Source organism: Fundulus heteroclitus, unplaced genomic scaffold (genome assembly GCF_011125445.2).
Source record: "Fundulus heteroclitus isolate FHET01 unplaced genomic scaffold, MU-UCD_Fhet_4.1 scaffold_47, whole genome shotgun sequence".
NCBI classification, from domain to species: domain Eukaryota; kingdom Metazoa; phylum Chordata; class Actinopteri; order Cyprinodontiformes; family Fundulidae; genus Fundulus; species Fundulus heteroclitus.
In genome coordinates, this window is record NW_023396890.1 from 508031 (window position 1) to 520461 (window position 12431).

Below are 12431 nucleotides of genomic sequence, written 5' to 3' on the forward strand. Positions count from 1 at the left end.
AAGAGCAGATGTCTTTTTGAGTTTCTCTGCTAGTTTCTTCACATGGATTTAGAGGCAAAGAGTCTGCATAAAAAACGCTCACGCTCTGTAATAAGGTCCATATTTCATTAAATCTCTGCGCCACAAACAAACAAAAAGACTCCGCTGTCGACCTTTCCGCTATTTTTCCAAAGTGGTAATTATTAAAGTCAATTTACTGACTCCGAAGCTGTCCTAAAACAGAAATTCAATTCTGATAATTTGGATTTTCCTCCAAGAGAAAGATCTACCCCATTCTCACAGCAACCACACGAGAAAACTCCAGCCAGACCCTGGAGGTGGCTCTGGATGTTGTTTGTGTGCATAAAGTTCCTCACAAAGTGGTGCATCACTGTTTTTATGCCTTTAACTTAATTTTTATCATTAGCCACATTCACCAAATGTTCCTCCTGCTTCTTTGCCAACAACAACGAGCTGCAGGAGGGCGGCGTTATTTTCTCATGTCCAACAAGCTCAGTGAGCGTCCTCAGAATAACGTTCTGACAACTTCATTAATGTAATGCGGTAAAATCCTCATAACTAAAACAGTTATTCGTTATATGTTTAAAAAATGTGGATTTTAACTTCCATTCATTGTCATTAAGATTTTACGGAGCCCGTCTGGTGACATGGACAGAATTTTTTTTTTTCACGATGTTAAGTCGTGGCCACGCGTTGATAATGCGTGGGAACGAGTCGTGGCCACAAGTTATTTGTGAAGGAGCTCCTTTATGGTGGTGTAGCATACACAATGGCGGTTCTAGACCAAATTTACCAGTGGGACCAGTGTTTTTTCACAGCGGCACAGAACAAAAAAATTAAAAAACAATAAAATGGCAATATTTAACTGTGTAATAATATTAAGTGAGCCACTTGTGGCTCTGGAACTGCAGGTTTTAGACCCCTGATCTAGCAGTTGAAAACTTTGCCCCCCGCTCAATACGGCTAAAGCGAAACGTGAAACATCTTAAGTCTTAAATTCTAAGTAAAGTAAAGTAAAGTAAAGTAAAGCTGTATTGGTAAAAAAAAATATTGATCAAAGTGACCAATCAGTTATGGTTTCTTTGCCATTGCAAATAATTATGAGAAGTTTATTTAACATCATGCTTTTAGTACAGGGGCCATAACAGGGGCCAGGGCCATTTCTACAGGGGCATTGGCCCCTGTTGGCCCCTGTCTAGAACCGCCCCTGAGCATACATTCAAGAAACATGGAGAACATAGACTTGAGGTCCTTTTATTTCAACCTTGCTATGAACTATAATGACATCCTGCGATCTCTTGCAATTAAACACCAAGTGGTAATGAGTAGAGCTCTCAACTTTCACACACTGACCGCGTGACGCGCATTTCACTGACTTCACCTGCTCACGCGCAGCAGAGCTCAGCCTAAACCCGCCTTCTGCGGAGCTGTTTCAGCTTCTTTCACAGCTTCTGGCCATCAGTAATTATTCCTGCTGCAGTTCATGTTAACAGAGAAGCAGGAAGAGCGATCAGAGTTTTGACAGTAAGCCGGTACCGTCCGGTACTGCGTACACAGGAGGCAACGGGGAGAGCGGCTGAGGAATCCTTCATTCAGAACCAGTCATGGCTGCACGCTGGATCAGAAAACAGTTCTGCTAACCAGATTTAAAAAGCATCTTATTCTGTTTACAAGTTTCGTTCTAATAAACAGCCGTGCTGCCTTGTGCTTGAATTTAGGTGCGCACATTTAAGGGTCATTTTAAGGAACTTGTAAGAGCTTCAGCTGAAATGACGACATGGAAGAAGTCTAAGCCCCAGTGGGTTGAGGCAGATGAGTGTTCACACTGAGCCTGGTTCTGGTTCTGCTGGAGGTTCTCCTCCCTGTTAAAGGGGAGTTTTCCTCTCCACTGTCGCTTCATGCATGCTCAGTATGAGGGATTGCTGCAAAGCCATCAACAATGCAGACGACTGTCCACTGTGGCTCTACGCTCTTTCAGGAGGAGTGAATGCTGCTTGGAGAGACTTGATGCAACCTGCTGGGTTTCCTTAGAGAGGAAACTTTCTCACCAACCTGGAGGATCTGATGGAGTCTGACTTTGGAAAGAGCCTTGATGAGATGACGTGTGTTATGAATTGGCGCTGTATAAATAACACATTAAAACTTCTAACAAATCCACAGCTTCTGCTTTTGCATAAACTACCAACAGTTTCCACGCGTTCAGAAAGTTCTGTGCCTCGTTATCAACATACCGGTAAATGTGAAAAAGTTGAGCTCTGATTCGGATGAAAGACCTGACCGGATTTTAGCAAAGTCACTCATAATTCAGGTTCACCTCGGTGCTACTTTTCTTTCTTTTCTTTTTTTTTTTTTTGCCCCACTTTTCCTTTTCACTCGGTGGATATTTTAGTCTGGATGAAAAGTAGGCCGTGATCTTCCCACGAGGAGCCTGTACATGCAGACAGGAAGGAGATTTATTACCCAGACCGCCCCGCGGGGAACACTGTCCCCTGCCCTGTCTAGGCAGAATCGATGAAGCTCCGAGGGAAGCGGGGGAGAGGGGAAGCAAGATGAAGATGAAAGCTAATGGCTATTTCGAATCAAAGAGAACTCCAGAGAGGGAGAGCGTCTTCTGAGCGAGATGCAGAGAAAGGGAAAAGAGCCGCATTAGGAACAGAGTTTCAGATCTTTAAAGAAGTAATCTCAGACGTTCTGAAGCTTCTTCCGCTTTTCTCAGGCTCTGCACCCAGAGTTTAGGATGGTTTCAGACAGAGCGTTAGAATAATAGAATATGATGCTGGATGAAATTAAAAAGAAGTTTTCATAGATGGTAGATGTGTTTTTAGTCCAGAAGCTCATGCACTGACATTTTAGCTTTTTTCTTACATTTAATTGAACTGATCAGAACATTATTTTGACATAGTTGTAGCATTAATACTGAAATATAACTCTTTTCTTTTTTTTTCTTGAGCAAGAATAGAACACATTTTTCACAAGGAAAGCAGAAATCTAACTTTGGAACAAAGTTAAACTTTTCTCCCACCTACTTCTGCCCTCCATCCTCCCACACAAATGGACGTGGATAAGGTCCTGGGTTTGAATCCTGGGGGTCTGCATGTTCTCCCGGTGCATGGATGGATTCTCTCTGGGTACTCTGGCTTCTTCCCACAGTCTAAAAACATGACTGTTAGGTTAATTGTGCTCTCTTAATTGGCAAACCTGCCATAGGCACCGGTTTTGCTATTTTTGTCTTTTCTGATCCTGGAAAACAAATAAGTACACAAAACTTTTTCACTTCTGACCCATATAATTATACTATACGAATGTGTTTGTACAAACAGCTGGAGACATGTACACTCATCAGCTACTTTATTAGCCCTTTAATCCTAATTAATTGGTCCAAAAAGGTGTTAAAAACTTAATATTTTTTGCCAATGCTGACCCGACCATCTGAATGCTGAAACCGAGCTTCATCGGATCAGGCCAGGCTTTACCAGTTTTCTGTTAACTGTAGCCTCAGTATTAAACATTCAGTTTAGCTGCACTTACAGCAGAAATGGCTCTTAGAATTTAAAGCATTGCAGATCTCTGGGTTAGAAACATTAACATTATGTATGCATGCAACTTTAACTCATGCCACATGCTTTTAATAGGACTTTATGTACAATGCGTATATTGGAATGAGGGGTGTAAAATGTACAGTTTGCCACTGTGTAATGACAGAGTACGCAGGTTATGTTTGCTGTTTTTTTCATGCTTAATGATCAGTGGGCCGAGGCAGATGTTCGTTCACACTGAGCCTGGCTCTGCTGGAAGTTTCCTCTCCACTGTCGCTACATGCATGCTCGCTATGAGGGATTGCTGCAAAGACAACAACTTGATGCAATCTGCTGGCTTTCCTTAGAAAATGTTAAATCTGATTTGATAGAATTGACTTTATAAATGGCCTTGAACACTGCAAAAAGGGAACTCAAAGCAAGTAACATTTTCTTGAAATTAGTATATTTTTACTTAATTTGAGCAGCTAAATAAGACTATTTGCCAATGGAATGAGTATTTCTTACCTGTAAAATAAGATAATTAGATATCATGCACTTGAAATAAGATGATGGAGATGAATTGTTCTTATTTTAAGTGCAAAAATCTTATTCCATTGGCAAATAGTCTCATTTAGTTGCTCAAATCAAGGAAAAATACAAAACCTTCAAGAAAAAGTTTCTTACTTTGAGTTCTCTTTTTGCAGTGAAATGACATCTGTTGTGAACTGCCGGTAATATAAACTGACTAACATTCAGATAAATATTGTAGTAGTGAAGTTTATGAGGTGTATATATCGTGTCTCTGAGTTGGACACACATGCCAAAGATTTCCTTGCCACATGTAGAAAATTCCATGGCAGCCTGATTCAGCTGCAGATTACATTACGCATTCCAGTTTTAGGTGCAGAGAAAGGCAATGCTGGCATGTTATTAACATAAAGTACATAATCTTTGTAAGCTATTTTATACTCAGCATGAAAAGGAATAAAAAAAAAAAACGAAAAGCAATAAAAGCAATGAGATATTTTCCTGCAGGTTGGACAACTGGATCACAGCTTTGGCATGCGATTTCCCGTTCCATGTTTTCCATTTATAGCCACAGCTGGGGGTGCATTTTTAGCAAAGATAACTCCCACCTGCTTATGCAGGAGACTCTCCTCTGTGCACCCAAGATGATGCATTTCATGCTGTGCTAATGGCATGAAATGGTTCGGACTTCCTGCCATGTAATGTGCACAGCTGAGACGCTGTGAAATTGTTCACAGTAAACTGACATTTCCTGTTTGATTTTATGGGAAAGCAGGCTGAGTAAAGCAGGAATGTTGTAAACTGTGAATTTATATTTTTATTATTTGTATCTATGTCGGTGGGTCGTTTGAGAGTAAGCTGAGAAAGGGACTGAAAACATATGTGTTAGCTTTTATTTATCTCTCTTAAACGCATTAATTTAACATACTGAGTGAATATGTACACATTATTACATTGTGTTCACACTGGAAATGACGCTTAAATGTGCTGCCTTGAATTTCTGAGCTATAAACGAACCAAATATCAGTGAAACTGTTAGGAATCACTGGTTGCTGGTGGCAACAGTTGTCTGGTGATCAGAGGTGGGTAGTAACTAGTTACATTTACTCAGTTACATTTACTTGAATAACATTTTGAGCAAAATATACTTTTAGGAGTAGTTTTACTGCACTGTACTTTTTACTTTTACTTCAGTCATATTATTACTCAGGTATCGCTGCTTTTACTGGAGTAAAACCTCTGGCTAATCTACCTACTGTGAGTAACTTCATGAATAAAGAACAAACAAGTTAACCAAAAATGCACCAGAGAGACAAAAACCTGGACTTTATGTTAAAGTGAGACTTCTTATTTATACACAAGCTTTATTATTTTAATGTTATTTTCTATCTGCTGAGATTATTGAGACGTTTGGAGGTCAGATGGACGTACAGTAAACAGTAGATATTGTTACTGGAAGGACTTTACTCTGTTCTAACTATACTGTATATACATTAACTGCTGTAAGTGTTACTTTCAAGTTTAATGTTGAAAAAAACATTTTGAAAATTGTTTGTTGTCTTTAAAATGGCAGAATTTGCACATCATCTCATATTTTCATCTGTCTGATTACATTATTTTTAAATATTAAATCATCAGCTGTTATGATAAGTTACTTAGTACTTGAGTAGCCTTCTTACTGGATCCTTATTTACTCAAGTAATTTCTTGGATGACAACTTTTTACTTTTGTAAAAATATGTTGAAGTAGTGCTACTCTTACTTGAGTAAAGTTTCTGGCAACTCTTCCACCTCTGCTGGTGTTCAACATCTATTCAGTCCTAAGTGGAGCTGTAACGGTACAGAGAATTTAGGATTCTGTATCCAGGTTTTAAAGAACTTCAATAAAGAAAAAAAAGAAAAAAAAAAGAAAAATATTAGATTTTTTTTATTTCAGTCAGCAATAAACAATGAAACCTTTTTAATTTCTGATAGTAATTTGATTTAATTTGCTTTTAAATAATTAAAAACTTAAAGTTCATAACTGCCTGGAGATTTGATTTGACTTTTTTTCAATCATTAAATGACAATAAGCAGGCCTAGCTGATGCCTTTATATATAGTAGATTATACTACAATATAATATTCTTAAAGGAGACTGCACCTGTATATGAGAATAAAACATCTTTAAATCAAACTGAAGTTATTTTTGATATTTCGACATCCTAGTTTACCAGCTTCCGCCTCCTCCCCTTCACAAAGTTCTCCTTCTCGCTGAGCATTTCCAACCCTCTCCCGCTGTGCAGTGGAAAAAGCTCCTCATTTTGGCTTCAGAAACATCACATCTGTTAACTCACACAGATGGACAAGATACAGTTTCAACCAAATATTTCCAGACGCTCCAGATCACATGTGTCAAACTCAAGGCCTGCAGGCCGAATCTGGCCCGTCAAGGCAATTTATCCGGTCCTCAAGCCCCAAAAAAGACATATCCTGTCGTAAAGTAGAGGCATATATCACTTTATAATTATATAAAGTGGCTAAAACTGTGCCTCCTGTAGTGAATGTTGATTTTTTTTTAATGTGGTAGTAACAGCATCCTGCCACTAGGTGTCCCACAACACATTAAAACAACCCAGAAATGTACAAAAAGAGAAGAAGTGATGCAGAATGACGAGTTTAAAGTGTAACTCACCCCAATATTAACTTTTTGTGCAGATAAACTGTATAAACTGGGCCTAAGGTGCTACTTTTATGTTACTGTGAATTTTTTATATTTCTATGTGAACTGAGCTGAAATTATCAAAATGAAAAGTATCATCTGTACAGGAGCAATCGGCCCTTTTAGTGACTCCCTGGTGCCAAAGTGGCCCCATGTAGAAATTAATTTGACACCCCTGCTCTAGAAGAGGACATTGTTGTCCTCAGTGTCTGACGTTAAAGTAGACTGAGATTTAAAGTGTTTTAAGTCAGATTTACAAGAATTATTTGTAAATGTACTCAAAACTGTGCACACATTATCTCAGTATTTGGTAGAATTACCTTTTAAACTGTGAGACTTCAGTCAAATACCTTGGGTTTTCTTTCCACAAGCTTTCCAACAGTAGTTTACTGGAGTTTTAGCCCATTAATCCTGACAGAACCGCTGTAACTGGGTCAGGTTTCTGGGCCACCTTTTCAGCTCTGCTCACAAATGACCGCTGAGATCTGGGCTTTGTGACGGCTGCTCCAAAACATCGACTTTGTCCTTGGAGTCACTAATCTGGTAAGACAAGGCAAGTTTATTTATAAAGCACTTTTCAGTAATAAAACAATTCACAGTGCAGAATTGGTGCTATGCTGAGGGACACTGTCCATTTGGAAGACACACCTTTTCAAAGCTTTAGCTTCCTGACCGATGCCATGACTCAACAATTATCACATTTTCTCCCTTACTAGTGCAGCAAAGGCCCCTAACATGATGCTGCCACCACCGTGCTTCGAAGTAATCATGGGATTCTCAGGGTTTCAAGCGTCCCCCTTTTTTTTTAATTAAAATGTAATGTGAAGTTTAATTGGGTGTCTGTTGTTGTAATTGCTTTAATTGGCTGTAGAATTCCTCCTTAGAATGAAATAATAGCTTCTTATATAAGTGTATAAGTCACTATAATTATGTTGCCATTGACTGCCATCACGTCATCACATTGTAGCTGTATATAAAAGATTATGCAGCCCTGCCGCTCCAAAAGCTCTTTGGTTATTCTCCTCCCAGGATGCAGAATAACCCGCCTGTGTGTTTGATCATTTGTCCCTGATGATATGTCAACAGATTTAAAATAAAAGCCTTGCATGGTTGCAAACAGAACAGAGTTCCTTGTGTCAGACTGACTTTATTGACATAACTGAAAGCTTTTTGAATCTGCTCAGGACTCTCTGTCTGCTGTTGTAATCGCTGATAGACTGATCGCTGATCCAAGGGGGAAAAAAGGGGTTTTGCAAATTTTTTATTAAAAGATGGTCATCCAGTTTGCAAATATTTTTTTAATAATTTAATTTGACAATAGTAAACTTTACTCTTTTTGGTCTAGCAATATAACAACAGTATTTGGGTCGGTTGTTCTTTGAAAATATTTGGTGTAATTGGCCAATTTTAAGAATTGAATTCAAAGCGGAATTTAATGCACCAAAGTCTGCATTTGAGTAATTAAATATAAGTGGATAGACGTTACTATGAAATTAAAGAGAATGTCAAAAGATGAATGTTTTGTGTTGAAGTTAACATTTACAATTGTAGGTTTTAAACATTTCTTTAATAATTGTTCCCTAATTATAAACTAAAATCTAATCGTTCAAATCTTTCTTGAAATGCAGTTTTATTTTATTTTTTTTTGGGGGGGGGGGGGGGGGGGCACCCAGAATCAGTACAGGGGTCACAAATGGCCCCCAGGCCACACTTTGGACATGCCTGTCTAACACTCTCATCACTGACTTTATGCAGGGCAGATGTTTGTGCTGGATTATATTTAGGGGTATCAGAGCAGACGGGAGCTGAATTTTAATAATTTAATTCAAAGCAGATTTTAATGCACCAAAGTCTGCATTTGAGTGATTAAATATAATTGGATAGACGTTACTATGAAATTAAAGAGAATGTCAAAAGTGTTATTAAAAGATGAATATTTTGTGTTGAACTTAACATTTTCAGTTGTAAGATTTAAAAAATGTCTGTAATAAATAAAAACTAAAATCTTCCATCTGCATCAGAGGGAAGTGGACCAAATCTTTCTTAAAATGCAGTTTCCAGAGTTTGGGCTGAACTTTGGACACGTCTGGTTTAGAAGATAGACGTCCAGCTCTCAGACCTTGTTCCAGCCCAGCCACTGTCTGCTGGTGTCCAGGAACCCAGACGTGGTTCTCCTTCAGAACCAGAACTTTGTCTGGTTCTGACCGACGTCGTCCAGGTCAACTTGCTGAGCTTCTATTTACGTCGGTCCAGCACCATCTGGGGAACGTTGTCCTCCCGACGGCCGCCACACGTTTGTGTACATCCGCCACGTATGTAGGTCAGGCACGCCACCATCACCGGTTGCCATGGGAACTGGGCCACACAGGCTCATTCTCCTCCCGGGCCGAGCTCGCCGCTCTCTCGCACCTCACGGCGGCTGGCCGTTTCAGATTAGATCTGGCAGATCATGTGAGGATGGACACGCCGGCGGAGGCTCCGGCACGTGAGGCCGCCCGGCGTTCTGCTGAAGCTCCACTTTAGATCAATAATCCGGCTCACATCTGGAGCGGGCAGCTGCTGCCACCATTAGCCCAGATGTGGCGAAGGAAGCTAAAGGCTTATCCCGCCGTCTGACCCGGGACATCTGATCAGATGAAGGGATTCTCCGCACCTGTCCCCCATTCAAGATGTGCAGCGTGCATGGTGATTGGATGTAATGAGATGGAGACGCATGTGAAATCCTGATGAGACTGCCTCCTTTTTTTTAGGGGGGGGGGTGTAGAAAGCTTCCTCTGTGCCTGAAGGAGCCAGAGGAAGGAAGGAATAGAGAGCAGAGGAGAGAAAGCAGACTTTCTCACACGATTCATCAATGTCAAACCCTCCCCTCCGTCCTCCTGGCGAGCTCATACATGTGCATGTGTGCGGTTAAGCATTGCCACGCATAGGTGGAAGTAGTTTGTCACGCCATCACATGACCCCCCCCCCCCCTCCCTCCGTGATGAATCGCTGCCCTTTCTGTTCATGTCACTAATTGTCTTGCAGCCTCTGAGAGCCGCAGCGTACCAGCGTTCTCCAACGACGCGGCCTCCGCCTGCATCCATCCCGCCGGCCCATGGATGTGTACACAGGCCTCCTTTGTCCTCACTGCGTCCCAGATTTTACGTCTGCCCGGCCTAATGAGGTGAAAAATTAGCTCGGGGCCCACCAGGGAAGCTTTTAGGGTCAGTAGCATGCAAAGCTATTTATTGTGTGACACAGCTGCAGATTAGATGCTCTGAATTATTCCACAGGACCAAAGCACAGAGTCTGAAAACTGATGTTAAGCTGGAGATGGTCACCTATGTGAGGACATGTCCCCGAAGCGCTGGTCCTGCTTACTTAATTTGTTTCATGTGAGCTTGAATTTATTTGGTGGGTTTCTCTTCTTTGCTCTACTTTTCATTCTTAGCATCTGTTTAATTTCTTGTGTCCTCGGTTCATTTCTCTCGTGTTTTAGCTTCAGTCTTTAAGAATTTGAAGCTCCTTGCAAGAGTGTTTATTTTCCAAAAAAACCCTTTGACATTTCATCAACTTACAGGTTCTTCAGAGAACATCCAGGATCATTGGGACCAGAGAACCCACCAGACGGGTCAGGGAGGAGGTTCTGGTCCAGTTTACAGCAGGGTCAGGTTCTACAGAACCTCCCAGAGTTCTGATCATCATGTGGACCTGGAGAGAGGATGGACCACCTGCAGACCTACCAGGACATGGACGTCCACCTGGACTGACAGGCTGGACCAGGAGAGCATTGATCAGAGAAGCAGGAGGACCATGGTGGCTCTGGAGGAGCTGCAGAGATCCACAGCTCAGGAGGGAAAATCTGTTAACAAACTAAAGAGAAATCTGGCCTTTATCGGAGAACGGCAAAAACAGAAACAGTGAGAGCCATAAGTTTTTTTATGGAGTCAACAAGAAGGTTCTCTGGTCAGACCAGACCAACATTGATGTTTTAGCATATTTTAAAATACCTTGTGTAGCTAAAACACATAGTTCTGTGCAGTGCATCAAACTGAACCCACCTTCTCGACTGTGAAGCACGGTGGTGGCAGCATCATGCTGTGGGAGGATGGATGGAGCTGAATCAGGAGAATCCTGGAGGAGAAACTGTTAGAGGCTGCAGGAGAACCTGAGACTGAGGTGGAGGTTCTCCTTCCAGCAGGAGAACCAGCCTGAACATGCAGCCTGAGATATTATGGGATGGATCAGATCAGAGTAGATCCATGTGTTAGAATGGCCTAGTCAAAGTTCAGAACCACATCCAATATGGCAAATCTTGGAAATGGAAGTAGACACACTCTCCATCAAAGCTGAAAGCCATCTTTCAGAGAAGAATGGGCAAATATTTCCACTTCAAGACACACAAAGCTGGTAGAGACTTTCCTCAAAGACGCTCAGCAATAATTACAGCAGAATAAGAGCATAGAATCAAGGGAACTAATAAAAATGCACGCCACATGGTTTTATTTGCACAAGATGTTCTCCACTATCCTTATCTTGACTCCAGCTTACCATGTCACCACTTGTTTTCTCTTTCTCATTAATTCCCCTCTATTCACTTCACTAATTAGCCCTTCTAGTAATTATATACTCTTTGATTACTTCCTTGTTATTCAGCTGATGTCCTGTTAACTCTTGAGGGCGTCAGTCTAGTTTTCCATCCACGGTCCGTTTAGTGTTTGGGCTCCAACATTTCCCTCCCTGGCTGCTTCTTTACTTCGCCTTCAATAAGTGGTCTGCTCCAGTCGTCTGCGTGTTTCCTGCCTCTTAGTCCTGCGTTTGAGGCCTTATTTGCATTTCAGACATAAAAGAGAAAAAATGGTTGGTGGCAGTCCTCCAGCTCACGCTCCTGAGCACATGTTCTGTTCGGGCCAAGCTACAGCAAACCTTGCAGCTTCGCTCGTTTTGGAGACAGCTCACATTGTTGTCAGATTATTGAGGGATAAGATGCATAATTATGTAATGTGGAGCAGCAGAAAAGTCTATAAGGTTAATGTGAATTAGTGGAGAACTGATGAAGCAGAGGAGAGAAAAGGAGTGGGAAGCAAAATGTTGTGCAGTTACACACTGTTTAAAGTTATTTAATGTTTAATAAATAGCTCCCTGTCTGTTAGGTATTGTCTGGTGAATATCAGCTCAAACAGCTGATATCAGAACAATAGTCGAAAGGAATGATTCGAGCACTGGTGATCTTTTAACACCAAACTGCACATATAGAATACATGAGTGACAACTTCTCTTCAAGTTCAAGAATTTACAAACAGAAATAAAATTAACATCCAGAGTGTAACGTTCTGGTGTGGTTTAGGTTATTTTTTCAGTTAGCCAACTTTTCTGTCTAAGGATTTATTTCTGTTTGTATTGTTTTGGATTTGTGCTTAGTCTGTTTTAAGTTATCTGGTCTTTGTTATTATTTTATGTCAGCTCGTGTTCGCTAGTCTTTGTCTTGCTTTCTTCTTCTTCTTCTTTTCCTTTTATTGGCGGATTGCAAACAACTTATAGGTGCATACCGCCACCTACTGTACATGAGTGTGTAGCTCTATGGTTCCACCTACTATATTCTATTTCTGTCTTGCTTTCTATCCTAGGTTTATTCTTTATTAGTCTGTATGTTCCCTTAATTGCTTTCATCTGTTTTGGTTAATTGGTCCCGCCCTGCTCACCTGTT